We start from the raw sequence: 15,132 nt of genomic DNA, 5'->3' as shown, positions 1-15,132 counted from the left end.
GGAACCCGAGGCGTTGGATTGTTGCAGATGTCACAGCGTTCTTGTGGCCTGGTATTGTCATGCTGAAGGAGAGGGTGTTCAATGTGCTTTCAGTTTTCTGAGGGTCTCGCAGAACCTTGCAGTGTTTATGGTGGTGTCCTTAGGCATGAATTCCAAATGCACCCTAGCTTGAACATCCTAAAATACTGTCAGCATGAATTTGATTCTTGATGGCATGGTCTTGAACTTTTCTGGCGTCGGTGACACTTCGTGGCGTAACATCACTGATGCTCTCTTGTTTCCGTGGTTTAAATGATGAACCTAGCTTCATCACCTGTCACAATGTGCCACTGCCGCTGCATACGAACTGGGCAATGTTGTCTTCTCGGGCACTTGTGTGGGTTCACACCTAGGTAACTGCTACACGCGTCTGAATGCACACCACACGAACGTGACCAGTAGTGTTAAAATCAACGAAGGTACTCAGCTGATCGCCATAAATTACGATCGTGCTGTATCCGCATACATTAATATATGATGGTATATGCTTGTGAAGGTCGATTTCTATTTGTCTTATTCCGTTCAACACAGGATACTTCCGAGAACGTGACCGTTTCTCTGTAATGTTACCAATGACATTTCCATACACTGACACTGGTGCATTTAATCGGTCTGCGGGGTCTCAAACGAAAATTCGAATGTTCGAATAGTTCGTCCCCCTGGACTAGTTTGAGTGATGGAGACTTCACCAATATTACCATGAGTGTAGTAGAACTTCGTTGATCATCCAGTACATTCAATAATTTTCTCGCATAGATCAGAAGTTTTCGGTTAAAGGAACACCACCTGCCTGACAGTCGAAAAATAAATGCCTGTAAAATGATTCATTAGAACTTTCGAGTCAGTCTTCAAATTCACATGACTTCGGTTTTGCAAATGATCTATCAAGGTTAGACTTCAGGGTGCCTTTTCAGCTAATCTCCACCATCGTAGTGTGCCTATTTGTCTATTATGGTGCGTGACAGTCGACGTGCTCCCGTCCGTCGCTGGTACACGGCGGCGGCAGTCGGAACGGTTGTACGCGATAACAAGCAAGAGCGGGCTGTATGTGGAGCAGGACGTAACGGAACTTCTGTGTAACTAGTGAGGCTAGGTCAGTCGGTGCTTTGTGACTAATGTGGAAATTTGCAGTGAGTACTGTGGTGAAGTCTGTGGAGATTTTGAATTACTGCCTTCAGAGAGGAATGATGCCCGTAATAGCATGGGCTTGATGTTATATTGTTGATGGAACTTGGAAGATGGGTAATAGATGGGAGCAGCTTGCTGTTCTGTAGTACGGATGAGCGGAGCCAAGGGAATGTTATGTGGCAGGTCTTCTGAGTAATTCTGTACCGAAGGGAATTTTCAGCTCTGAACTGACGTTATTCATTGCTTGTTGTCACTGTGTTTTGCCGTGAAATTCTCTGCCTTGTGGCCACCTAAGCATTATACACTGATGAGCCGAACAAACTGGTACAAGTGCCTAATATCGTGTAGGGCCACCGCGAGCACGCAGAAATGCCACAACACGACGTGGCATGGACTCGAATAGTGTCTGAAGCAGTGCTGGAGGGAACTGACACCATGAATCCTGCAGGGCTGTCCATAAATGTGTAAGAGTACGATGGAGTGGAGACCTCTTCTGAAAAGTACGTTGCAAGGCATCCCAGAATGCTCAATAATGTTCATGTCTGGGGAGTTTGGTGACAAGCGGAAGCGTTTAAACCCAGCAAAGTGTTTCTCGAGCCACTCTGTAGCAATTCTGGCGGATCCCATATCACTCCAACTGCACACGCCCCACACCATTTAAGAGCCTCCACCAGCTTGAACAGTCCCCTGCTGACATTCATTCATTCAGGGTCTATGGATTCATGAGGTCATCCCGTCGTCCCAATACCCGTACACGTCCATCCGCTCGATTACAATTTGAAGCGATACTCGTCCGACCAGGCAACATGTTTCTCGTCATGAGCAGTCCAATATCGGTGTTGACAAACCCAGGCGAGTCGTAAAGCTCTGTGTCGTGCAGTCATCAAGGGTACACGAGTGAGCTCTGACATCTGTTGATAGTCCAGCATTGAAATCTGCAGGAATTTGCGGAAGGGTTGCACTTCTGTCACGCAGAACGATTATCTTCAGTCGTCGTTGGTCCCGTTATTACAGGATCTTTTTCCGGCTGCAGCGATGTCGGAGATTTGATGTTTTTCCGGATTCCTGATATTCACGGTGCACTTGTGAAATGGTCGTACGACAAAATCCCCACTTCATCGCTACCTCGGAGATGCTGTGTTCCATCGCTCGTACGCCGACTATAACACCACGTTCAAACTCACTTAAATCCTGACAACCTGCCACTGTAGCAGCATTAACCGATTTAACAACTGCGCCAGACACGTGTTGTCTTATATAGGCGTTGCCGACCGCAGCGCCGTATTCTGGTTGTTTACATATCTCTGTATTTGAATATGCATGCCTTTATCAGTTTCTTTGACGCTTCAATGTAGAACCCACATAACGGAACAGACGTTATTGATGATTCGTTGGATATCGGTTTAGTGCGTATACTGTGGTGCGAGTATAAAGTCCATAGTGAAGTGATGTGGGGACTGGTTATAGTGCATTTTGGTGTCATTTTCACCTAAATGCGGAGTGCCAACCGTGTCATCGAACCTATCGTGGATTTTTCAGTTTCTTGCTGGGCAGCAGGAGCTGTATCGTGAAGTATCTCTGTTTCAGATTAACCTTACGTATGGTAACTACCTGTTATCTGTGTGAACAGTAAACAGAAAGGCCCAACAAGGAACGCCGGTTAGATGAGGGTAAATGTAACAGGCTGGTGACAAAATAAGCAACTGCATCATCCACTTCGCCGATGTTCGCAAATTATGTAAATGTTTGTTTCGTACCTTTATGTCCTAAATAAATGTGCTTTCGAATTTATGAGTGAATGAATGAATTAGATTTTAGTTTTAAATTTTAGTAATACTATTGTTGGCTCCAGGTTTTAGTCATACTATTACTGGGATTAACTGGAAATGTTCAAATAAGAGTGCAAGATGCCCCCTGTAGAAAATTATATAGAGATATGTGGACATAGAATGACTGGGAACACACTAAAGGTTCCCACTAAAATCTCTTTTGGAATAATTATGGCCTGTGCTCGTTTTATAGCCATGTATATCCTGCCAGTATTATCGGGTTGTTGCTATCGCTGTGAAATGTGCTTGTTGCTATCGCTGTGAAATGTGCGATAGCTTATATGTCAGGAAATCAATGTTAGGGAAAGCATATGTTGTTGCTTTCGAATTTAAGTGTAGTTAAAGCATCATGAACTTTAATGTCTTTCTGAAAAGGCTTGTTGCACTTCCTGTCATAGAACCTAATCGTATTATGTTTTCTATGAAGTTTCTGTTATCAGGGTGTGTAACATACTACATACATGTAATGCTAATGTTCCAATGAATATCACTCTGTACTCATTTTCTGAGTTTGAGTAGTTGAAGTTCCACAGCACAGTAGCCACAAATACAGCCGAGCGACGCTGCTGGCTCGCGACTCTCCCACCGATGTAAACACTGCCGGCCGCAGCACGCTGCTCACAGTATGTCTGCACACCGTCACCGCAGGCAGACTATGCCAGCCAGGCCTGATATTTATACACATCAAAAAAAATTTTGCATCACCCCGGTTCCAAGATCTCCTGACGATAGACGCTGACTGTGGATATTGTATCAGAGACACAGTCCCTATGACTGCTCAGAGATGTCACTAAACCCGCAAAAAGATGTAAACAACATGCATGAGCAGCGCCTATTAGACGGAGGGGGTCAGATAGCCGATTAGTTCCAGTCATTCCACCAGGAAGGAGGTACACGACTCGTGTTGTCTGTAGTTCAACCATTCCTAGACAGTCAATTCCGCGGTTCGATCGCATCCGCATTGTTACTTTGTGCCAGAAAGGGCTCTCCACAAAGAAAGTGTCCAGGTGCCTCAGAGTGAACCAAAGCGATGTTGTTCGGACATGGAGGAGATACAGAGAGACAGGAACTGTCGATGACATCCCTCGCTCAGGCCTCCCAAGGGCTACATCTGCAATGGATGACCGCTTCCTACGGATTGTGGCTCGGAGGAACCCTGACAGCAACGCCACCATGTTGAATAATGCTTTTCGTGCAGCCACAGGACGCCGTGTTACAGCTGAAACTCGCCGGCCGCGGTGGTCTCGCGGTTCTAGGCGCGCAGTCCGGAACCGTGCGACTGCTACGGTCGCAGGTTCGAATCCTGCCTCGGGCATGGCTGTGTGTGATGTCCTTAGGTTAGGTTTAAGTAGTTCTAAGTTCTAGGGGACTGATGACCACAGCAGTTGAGTCCCATAGTGCTCAGAGCCATTTGAACCATTTGAACAGCTGAAACTGCGCGCAATGGGCTGCATGATGCGCAACCTCACTCCCGACGTCCATGGCGAGGTCCATCTTTGCAACCACGACACCCTGCAGCGCGGTAAAGTGGGCCCAGCAACATGCCGAATGGACCGCTCAGGTCTGGCATCACGTTCTCTTCATCGATGAGTGTCGCATATGCCTCCAACCAGACAGTTGTCGGAGACGTGTTTGGAGGCAACCCCGTCAGGCTGAATGCCTTAGACACACTGTCCAGCGAGTGCAGCTAGGTGGAGGGTCCCTGCTGTTTTGGGGTGGCAACATGTGTGGCCGACGTACGCCACTGGTGGTCATGAAAGGCGCCGTAACAGCTATACGATACGTGAATGCCATCCTCCGACCGATAGTGCAACCATATCGGCAGCATATTGGCGAGGCATTCGTCTTTATGAACGTCAATTCACGCCCCCATCGTGCACATCTTGTGAATGACTTCCTTTAGGATAACGACATTGCTCGACTAGAGTGGCCAGCACGTTCTCCAGACATGAACTCTATCGAACATGCCTGGGATAGATTGAAAAGGGCTGTTTATGGGCGACGTTACCCACGAATCACTATGAGGGATCTACGCCGAATCGCCGTTGAGGAGTGGGACAATCTAGACAGACAGTGCGTTGATGTACTTGTGGATAGTATGACACGACGAATACCCGCACGCATCAATGTAAGAGGACGTGCTACTGGGTATTAGATGTGCAGGTATGTACATCAGTGTCGACCACCACCTCTGAAGGTCTCGCTGTGTGGTGCTACAACATGCAATGTGTGGTTCTCATGAGCAATAAAAATGGCGGAAATGTTTATATTGATCTTTATTCCAATTTTCTGTACATGTTCCGGAACACTCGGAACCGAAGTGATGCAAAACTGTTTTTCATATGTGTGTATAAACAGTTCATCCATAAGTTTTGTTGAGTCAGTTTAATAATACCAAACTATGTAATATATATGGCCATATCCTTTGACTGTGTTGACTTAGAAGCTTAAATTAGTTACACCTCCAAGGGGCCGTAGATCTTAATATTTGGTACAAATTTCAACTTGATACCATTACCCATTCCTAAGGCAAAGAGGTATTTACAGACGGCCGTATTTTTTGATTGCAGTGACTTATAAGCTTAAATTTGTAACACCACCGAGGGACTGTAGACATTAGTACCCGAAGCAAATTTCATCATTATATCTCCACCCTTCCTAAGATAAAGGGGTCTTAACCATCGAACAGACAGACACAGACAGAGAGATCATATAGCAATTCCGTTTATACCGACTGAGGAACGGAACTCATAAAGTAGTGTTTATATAATCTGTAATTAAGATTAATATGTTGTTAGTCCAGGGCTTTTTTTCCAAATAGATTATAATATGCTATTATTAGGCTTCTCTATAAGAAAGATGACTCAACAGACGTCAGTAAGTACCCTATGAAAATATCAGTTTGCGAAAGGATTTTTATGGTGATGTACTCATGGCTTGTAAAATAGTGGGATACTTCTCCAGTCCCAGTTATGATTTCAAAGGATCCACTCTACCGAAATGCTTTTTAAACATTCAGTCAGTAAATAATAAAAATTTTAAATGATGAAATACCACCAAATAGTGTCTTCTCTGGCTTATCAAAGGTATTTAATGACGTCCGTCGTATCATCCTGTTAGATCAGTTACGTTTTTATGGAATACATGTCGATTTAATTCCCACTTTAGTAACAGGATGAGGAAGTGGCACTAGGCTGTTCACATAAATGAGTTTTACCGAAGCCGAAGCAGCATCTCTTCGACGTCTCCAGTGCTCACATTGAACAAAATGGGTAAGTGGCCGTTAATAATAAAATCAACATTATGCCTTTCTCTCTTGTTTGACCTTTTATGGCCACGTCCCATTTCTGTCGGTCCGTTCTTCTTCGAAGAGAATACACCCAGAGATCCTGCAGTTACACCATGACGTTTGCGGGTTATCGAGATCTTGTAAAACTTGTTATTCCTGCTTTGGAAGAGTGCAACTGTGTGGAAACCATTGTTTTCATTCAAGATGAGGCAACTCATCAAGTCAGATGGTTCAAATGGCTCTGAGCACTATGGGACTTAACATCTGTGGTCATCAGTCCCCTAGAACTTAGAACTACTTAAACCTAACTAACCTAAGGACATCACACACATCCATGCCCGAGGCAGGATTCGAAACTGCGACCGTCGCGGTCACGCGGTTTCAGACTGAAGCGCCTAGAACCGCACGGCCACACCGGCCGGCTCATCAAGTAACTCGCCCAGTTAAACATCCGCTTTATGCAGCCTTCCACGAACGTGTTGTCTCCAGACGTTTTCCAGATGCATCATCCGATCTGAATCCATGTGACTTTTGCCTCTGGGGACATCTATAATAGCTTGTTTACCTGGGATACGTTCGGCTCTACCTGATCTAAAGGCCAGTATACAGGAATACGTTGCTCAGGTTCCACCAGAACTGCTGTGAACAACTGTTGATCACGTCGTTTTACCGAAGCCGAAGCAGCATCTCTTCGACGTCTCCAGTGCTCACATTGAACAAACCGGGTAAGAGGCCGTTAATAATAAAATCAACATTATGCCTCTCTCACTTGTTTGACGTTTTATGGCCATTGAATATAGAAACATTTCTATATGTCTTTCTTGCATTCAAAGTGACAGATTTGCACCTGGTGACCAAAACTGGAACTAATTTTTTTCCAGCGTAAATCCGTTCGCAAATTAACGCTGAAGAATATCTAACAAATTTCGACGCCATACGACAAATGGCGCCCACACTGGACCTCTGTGAGTAGATGCACTTTAACTATAACCACCTGGTGTATCAGATGGTACGGAATCTTGGTTTAATAGCCTGGATCGCGAGGATGACAAGAAACTCTGTAAAAAATCATAGCCGCGTGTTATGTTACGGACCGCTGGTGGCGATTACAGCTGAGCCAAAACAGTCGTTAGCGACTTATTAATCCCTGCAGCATTTGGGCAAACAACCGTGTCTTTCAAGGAAAAGTTATATGTACGAAATGCGGACAAGCCACACATGGCCGGCCGGAGTGGCCGTGCGGTTCTGGGCGCTACAGTCTGGAACCGAGCGACCGCTACGGTCGCAGGTTCGAATCCTGCCTCGGGCATGGATGCGTGTGATGTCCTTAGGTTAGTTAGGTTTAATTAGTTCTAAGTTCTAGGCGACTGATGACCTCAGAAGTTAAGTCTCATAGAGCTCAGATCCATTTGAACCATTTTTGAGCCACACATGAGGAAGGAACCTCTTGTGCATCACCAAGTACGCTTTTCGGACGATCACCTTATGTGGAGTCGAGACTGTAAGATTCTCATTGAAGAGAAAAGTATCCTGGAATTTCATTTACTGAAGCTAACCAATTTTATCAAGTTCGAAATCCATATGTGCTTGTTGCATATTTACAAATATTCGTCGACATTAACACTATTAATGAAAGGTTGTTTGAAGATATGTATATTCGAGTGTTCACATAAAGATAAAATCTGCAATTTGGTCCACACCCCGTAGAAGAATATAGACATGATCCAATGATGCTCAACATCTTCTCAACCATAGAGACATAAAGAGCGAGCTAGCAAGTCAGACCATACTCTAAAGATACTATCTTAGTCATTAGAATGCCTTTTAGCAGTTGGCATGGATTCTGAAGCCTGCTCGACGGCTTCAACAAGTTGTAACAATTGCCAGTGTTTCCATCTGAATGGTGAGGAAACGGAAAGAAGGATACTAAACATAACCGGTAAGATGAGTTCCACTCTACAGTAGACCCGTCTTCGTATCTTCAAGAAATTATATTTTAAACTATCAGACACCCCTGTGTTTAAGTGTTGTAGCCTCCTAGAAATGGACAGCCTCAATAGGAGAGCACTAAAGGAAAGGTGGCCATCTTTGAAGACGAAGCTTTCCACTTTTCACCTGCCTCTCTCCCTAAGAACTCAGAAACAGTTACTTCGACAGTGTATGTGCATCACGCGGTCACTATAGGTTTCCTCTGTGACCCCTTCAAGAGGCAGTAGCCAAAAATACTATCTTCAACTTCATCATACATCACCTTAGCTTGTTTAACGCAGCTAACGCTCTATGGAACTCCTATACCAACTTCTAACGGTACCAAGATACTGAGAGCTCCACGTTGTCAGAAGAACTATATCTTCTGAAGATGAGGAAGAGCACAAACTTCAGGACTGTTAAGGGGTTGTTCCACACCATTGATCCCTTGATTTTTTTTCCAGTCCTCGCCATCATTGCTCAGTGGGAAGTGCTCGATGGTATGCGCTCCAAGAGACTTTTTCCCTGTCTCAATACGTTTGAAAGATTTAGAAATCTCAAGAATGAATATCAGCTCTGCAGCGGATAGTGCCAGGTTTGCGGAAGAACATCTGTGAAGTTAAGAAGATCGGCGAGAGGTAATAGGAGAAGTGGCGGCGGATTGTGGGCCGTGCCTGGATAGCTCAGGCGCCGGCACGGTATCTCAGCGTGTTCGTTGCCTCTGTAATAAAAATAAATAAAATAAAATAAACTGAGTGAAGGGATCAAAACGAACTTCAACGAATGTCATGTGACGTCCACTACGATCCAATACAACGACCAGTAACGAACAAAACGCAAAAAAATTCGGTAAAGCACTTGTCCTAGGAAGGCAAAGGTTCCAAGTTCGAGTCCTGCTCCGGGACTGTTTTTTTCTGCCTGGAAATTCAACATTTCGCAGTGTCTGAAAGAAATCTACGGAAACCGACCCCTATCAAGAAACTACTGTTAGCGCCAGCCAGAATTTAGTACAATAGTCTTTCGTTAGTCCGACATCCAACAGTCCGGAACGCCCGATAGTCCGGCACCATCCCAGATTCTGAACCACTCGGAGGTTTTCACCAGGCGTCTGCTACTGTTAGACGCAATCGCCATTGTTCAGAAGCAATCGGAAGCGTTCAAGCTGTACTCGACTGATCTCGGCTGTCACCACACTGAGGTTCAGTTCTTTGTTTTGATTGCGAGCTGTTTTCACCATTTTTTCTTCCGAAGAAGCATCCGTATTACCGTAGTGAGCTTAAATATCAAAGTACCCAGTGGAAGTTTTATCGCCGGCCGCTGGTGGCCGAGCGGTTCTGGCGCTACAGTCTGGAACCGCGCGACCGCTACGGTCGCAGGTTCGAATCCTGCCTCGGGCATGGATGTCTGTGTTGTCCTTAGGTTAGTTAGGTTTAAGTAGTTCTAAGTTCTAGGGGACTTATGACCTCAGCAGTTGAGTCCCATAGTGCTCAGAGCCATTTTTTGGAAGTTTTATCGCATTTAAGCAGTGACAATGTTATCTAAACCGGGAAGTTCTTCAAGTTCTAAATCGAGAGACAAATGTAAGCACGTAACTCTCACCACCATCCAGAAACTTGAAATCGTCAAACAACTGGAGAAAGGTGAGAATAGAAATATTCTGATGAATGTATTTAATATTGGCTCGTGAACCATTTACGACATAAAAGAAACACAAAGATTAACTAATGAAATTTGCTTCTCAATAGGTGACAACTGAAAAATTTGCTCCAAACAAAAATTATAACCCCAAAATTGCAACAAATAGATAGCGTATTATACAGATGGTTTAGTCCAGTATGCTCCGGGTGAAAACCGATAAAGGGGCTAATGGTTACTGAAAAGGCAATGAAATCTGGACAAGATTTAGGTGTTGCCGAAAGTGAACGCATATTTCTGATGGTTGACTCAGAAACTTTGAGTTTCGGCATGGAATTCGAAAACTTGATGTAACTGGAAAAACACTATCAGCAAACCAAGACCCAGCAGAAAAATACAAAGACGAGTTTGAAGAAATAATATCAGATAGTAATCTAACGAGTGATCAGATTTACAATGCCGATGAAACAGGCCTATTAGGTGGTGCCTATCAACATCTACTCTAGCTGGGGGATGTAGAAAGGCGACTAAAGGGTTTCAAAAAATGAAAAGACAGATTGACAGTTTTGCTATGTGCTAATGCTTCTGGAAGCCTCCGAATAACTCCTTTTGTAATTGGAAAATCTGGAAAACCTCAGGCATTTAAGAATGTTAGGAACTTGCATGTTCATTATGATGCTCAATAATATTAATATATGACTGCCATCCTTTTCAAAAACTGTTTCTTCATCGTTCTTGTTTGGAAGAAAATTTAAAAAACTTTGTTATACCAGAAGACAGCAAAACCATCCTTCTTTTGTACAACTGTAAAACACACATGCCATTAGCTGAGTTGGTTTTTGGAAACATATTTGCAACAATTCTCCCACGTAATGTCACATCACTGATTCAACCAATGGATCAACGGTCGTCTAGAACATTAAACTATTTTGTAGAAGCTATTTCCTTCATGGCCTGTTTAACACTGGCTGTGATGCAACTGACTTTCATAAAAACTTAGTGCACGAGATGCCGTATATGCCGTGGCACTGTCTTGGGCTCAAGTACCAAAGGTTACTTTACAGCGGTTCTTGAGAAAACTTCAGCCAACAGCAGATCCTACATTTGATTCAACACTACAGATTGTTGAGGAGGAGCAACGTCCCGAATCAGTGTGTGAAGTTTTGGATGTTATAAGAAGAGTAACCAACAACAATCCTTTGCAGAACGTATCTGAACTCGCGGAGTGGATGTACAGGGCTATTACAAATGATTGAAGCGATTTCATAAATTCACTGTAGCTCCATTCATTGACATATGGTCACGACACACTACAGATACGTAGAAAAACTCATAAAGTTTGTTCGGCTGAAGCCGCACTTCAGGTTTCTGCCGCCAGGGCGCTTGAGAGCGCAGTGAGACCAAATGGCGACAGGAGCCGAGAAAGCGTATGTCGTGCTTGAAATGCACTCACATCAGTCAGTCATAACAGTGCAACGACACTTCAGTACGAAGTTCAACAAAGATCCACCAACTGCTAACTCCATTCGGCGATGGTATGCCCAGTTTAAAGCTTCTGGATGCCTCTGTAAGGGGAAATCAACGGGTCGGCCTGCAGTGAGCGAAGAAACGGTTGAACGCGTGCGGGCAAGTTTCACGCGTAACCCACGGAAGTCGACGAATAAAGCAAGCAGGGAGCTAAATGTACCACAGCCGACGGTTTGGAAAATCTTACGGAAAAGGCTAAAGCAGACGCCTTACCGTTTACAATTGCTACAAGCCCTGACACCCGATGACAAAGTCAAACGCTTTGAATTTTCGGCGCGGTTGCAACAGCCCATGGAAGAGGATGCGTTCAGTGCGAAACTTGTTTTCAGTGATGAAGCAACATTTTTTCCTAATGCTGAAGTGAACAGACACAATGTGCGAATCTGGGCGGTAGAGAATCCTCACGCATTCGTGCAGCAAATTCGCAATTCACCAAAAGTTAACGTGTTTTGTGCAATCTTACGGTTTAAAGTTTACGGCCCCTTTTTCTTCTGCGAAAAAAACGTTACAGGACACGTGTATCTGAACATGCTGGAAAATTGGCTCATGCCACAACTGGAGACCGACAGCGCCGACTTCATCTTCCAACAGGATGGTGCTCCACCGCACTTCCATCATCATGTTCGGCATTTCTTAAACAGGAGATTGGAAAACCGATGGATCGGTCGTAGTGGAGATCATGATCAGCAATTCATGTCATGGCCTCCACGCTCTCCCGACTTAACCCCATGCGATTTCTTTCTGTAGGGTTATGTGAATGATTCAGTGTTTAAACCTCCTCTACCAAGAAATGTGCCAGAACTGCGAGCTCGCATCAACGATGCTTTCGAACTCATTGATGGGGACATGCTGCGCTGAGTGTGGGACAAACTTGATTATCGGCTTGATGTCTGCCGAATCACTAAAGGGCCACATATCGAACATTTGTGAATGCCTAAAAAAACTTTTTTAGTTTTTGTATCTGTGTGCAAAGCATTGTGAAAATATCTCAAATAATAAAGTTATTGTAGAGCTGTGAAATCGCTTCAATCATTTGTAATAACCCTGTAGATGGATAGCAATGAAGCTATCGAACAGGAGCTAACCGATGAGGACATTATCCAAAGTGTAGTAAACCCTCGCCCTAAATTCAGTCTTGAAGAGAGTGACTCAGATGAGGAAACGGAAAAAGAGGAGAGAATCAGCTGGGCAGAAGCCGCAGATTCACTAAATAAATTCATCACTTTTGGTGAGTGTAATGCTAATTTGATGCCTCTGATTTTATTGATTTACATATCATTAGAAATAACTTTTATGCCAAACGAGAAAGACTTCGAAAACAAAAACCCATTCGAAATTTTTTTATGTCAAACTAAAGTATTATACAGTACTTGTGTGTAAACTAAATGTCTTGAATAAAAATTTGGCACTGGTCTAATTTTGAGCTAAAGTTATTGACCTGATGATTCTGCTGATGAACATTTTACTGCAAAGCACAGTGTTACAGTTGTTTTCGCTGTAAGGTAGTAAGAGATACCGCCCGGTTATACGGCATTTTCGGTTATTCGGCAAAGGGCAGTTTCCGAACGTGTCGGACTATCGGACTTTTACTGTATTCCTTTACTATTGATTGAAAGCGGAGAAGAACGATTGGGACTTCTGTAGCTTCAATTTTGAAGTTTACAACCACCATTTCTGTGCGTGGGAGCTGGATTCGGTATTATTTGTGACACGTAACAGGGTATTATGGTACGTTGTACTGCACTATTAGAACTGCAAAAGAAGTAATTCTCGATTTTTAACGTCAAATACAAAGCAGAACAATTTCCCGGCTTGTGAATTGAAGCAGTTTTGATTTCTATGATTAAAACTGGGAAGACTTGTTTATGACGTAGTAGCTGTAGTATTGTCGCAGTCATAAGCTTCGTTGGAAAGTCTTGGAGTTGATGCTCACCGATCAACGAGTCTTCATCTTTGAATCCAGGCAGCTCCTCAGTTCGTTTCAGTGTCGGTTCTGGAGAGATCATTCCATCGTTGATAACCATACCCTGCTGGAGGCGGCTATAGAAAGAGCTATCCAGTGCAAGCACCACTTAATAGGTTCTTCCTTCGATCGAGAAGCACTGCAGTACTTCGTAACATCCTCGTACAGTTTTACGTAACTTTATGCAGTTCTTGTGGTCCTTCCCCTTCCCACGCGAGTTTAAATATCGAATCGGAGATTACCTATCAGGTAGTTTTATACGCAATGTCATTGTCCCTCAAGATATCATTCTCAATTTGACCGTGATTTTAATAGCTGTTAGTAGCCACAGGGCTCCTTATTTTTAGGTAATTATTTCTCTGGTGTCCTCCCAGTTTGCTAGCAACCAAACGTAAACTGCAACCAACAATTAGGAGAATGGATGAGTGGGTAGAAAACACTGTTGTCTTTTTTATTGAAATGTCTCTCAAAGCACTTAATATTTTACAACGCGTTAGCCACAGAGTGTGGGATACAGACAGAACTTGTCTGCTTCCTTTTTCTCAAAAGTTTGCACGATCCAGCACCTGCTATGGATGTGTGGTATATGGTTTTGACAGACTATCATATTTAAGTCTTAACACGCTGTCGACCATGAGGAAATCAAGCTAGCCATTGGTTCCTATAGGACGAGTCCATTCTCCACTGCCCTGCAACTGCTGGTGATGCGATAATCGTATGATGTTATTCATACCTATATTCACCTGAACATTCCTGCTCAGCTTGCACGCGACTCTCCAACAGTCATCACAGAGAAACGGGACCTCAATTTGGGATTAAAGGAAGGATTTTAATTTAGAGTTTGGTGCGGTGAATATTGATGTTTTATGCTCTCTTTGGCCTCTCAAGAGGCTCATGTGTATTTTAAAGTGTGATATTTATATTGTGGTTGGATTTTTGATTTGTATCCTTTATATTCATCCTCATCTCATAATATTTTAGGAGTTAAAAACTTCGACCTCATGCGCACGAAGAAAACTAGCAGTCATCATCATCCATAACGGGCTAATTACTTTACATACTGTGTGATTATGATCTACTGTTTTATTTGAATGTGGAAGCATACATGGTTGTACTTGCAGTCCTCGTAAATAAGCATCTGCAGAGAATGTAGTACATGTCGTTTTTGTGAAAGGTGTTAAATTATTTTGCAGAAATAGGCTACCTTAAGACACGCTAATCCAGTTTTGTACTACCTAAAATACTCCCCTCAAATCCATTTAATATAGTGTAAGAACAAGAAATAATAAACAAGATTGCAAGTTCTGAGTTCTCGGATGGACATGCTGATGGGAAAATTTTATCGCAAAAAGCAGTATAGTAACTGCGAACTTAAGGGATATGAAGAACACTAAGTTAAAATGTAGGTCATTGTGTCCATTCGTTGATGCAATTTGTGCGTAGCCACTCGCGTAGATAAGAAGTATTACTTACATAAAAGTAAGTGAATATAACTTTGTGTGGGATTCATCTAGGAATTTGTTTGTTATATATGTAGTTGCCACAGTGTGCAAGTAAACAAGATGTTGTCCGAATTCAGTTAAATGGCTTGCTAAACGCCTTGAAGTGATCTGTGGGTGACGTTATACATGCATTCATGAGGATGCAGGGCATTTCCAGTGAAAGGTAATGCTAACGAAATTTAAATGAGAAAGGGTGGAATTTATATGTTAGAGACAAGGACTGGAAGATTAATGCAAAATCTCATTTTTGCA

At 43.4% G+C, this 15,132-nt stretch overlaps 1 protein-coding gene across 1 annotated transcript in view; it reads right to left on the bottom strand.

Moving 5' to 3' along the window:
- LOC126249397 (innexin shaking-B) overlaps positions 1-15,132 on the bottom strand; it is a 463,160-nt gene that overhangs the window by 158,547 nt on the left and 289,481 nt on the right. The gene's annotated exons all lie outside the window — the stretch shown is intronic.

This window comes from Schistocerca nitens, chromosome 3 (genome assembly GCF_023898315.1).
Source record: "Schistocerca nitens isolate TAMUIC-IGC-003100 chromosome 3, iqSchNite1.1, whole genome shotgun sequence".
NCBI classification, from domain to species: Eukaryota; Metazoa; Arthropoda; class Insecta; order Orthoptera; family Acrididae; genus Schistocerca; species Schistocerca nitens.
The sequence above is the reverse complement of the archived record's forward strand: the minus strand, read 5'-3'. Positions and strand labels throughout refer to the sequence as shown.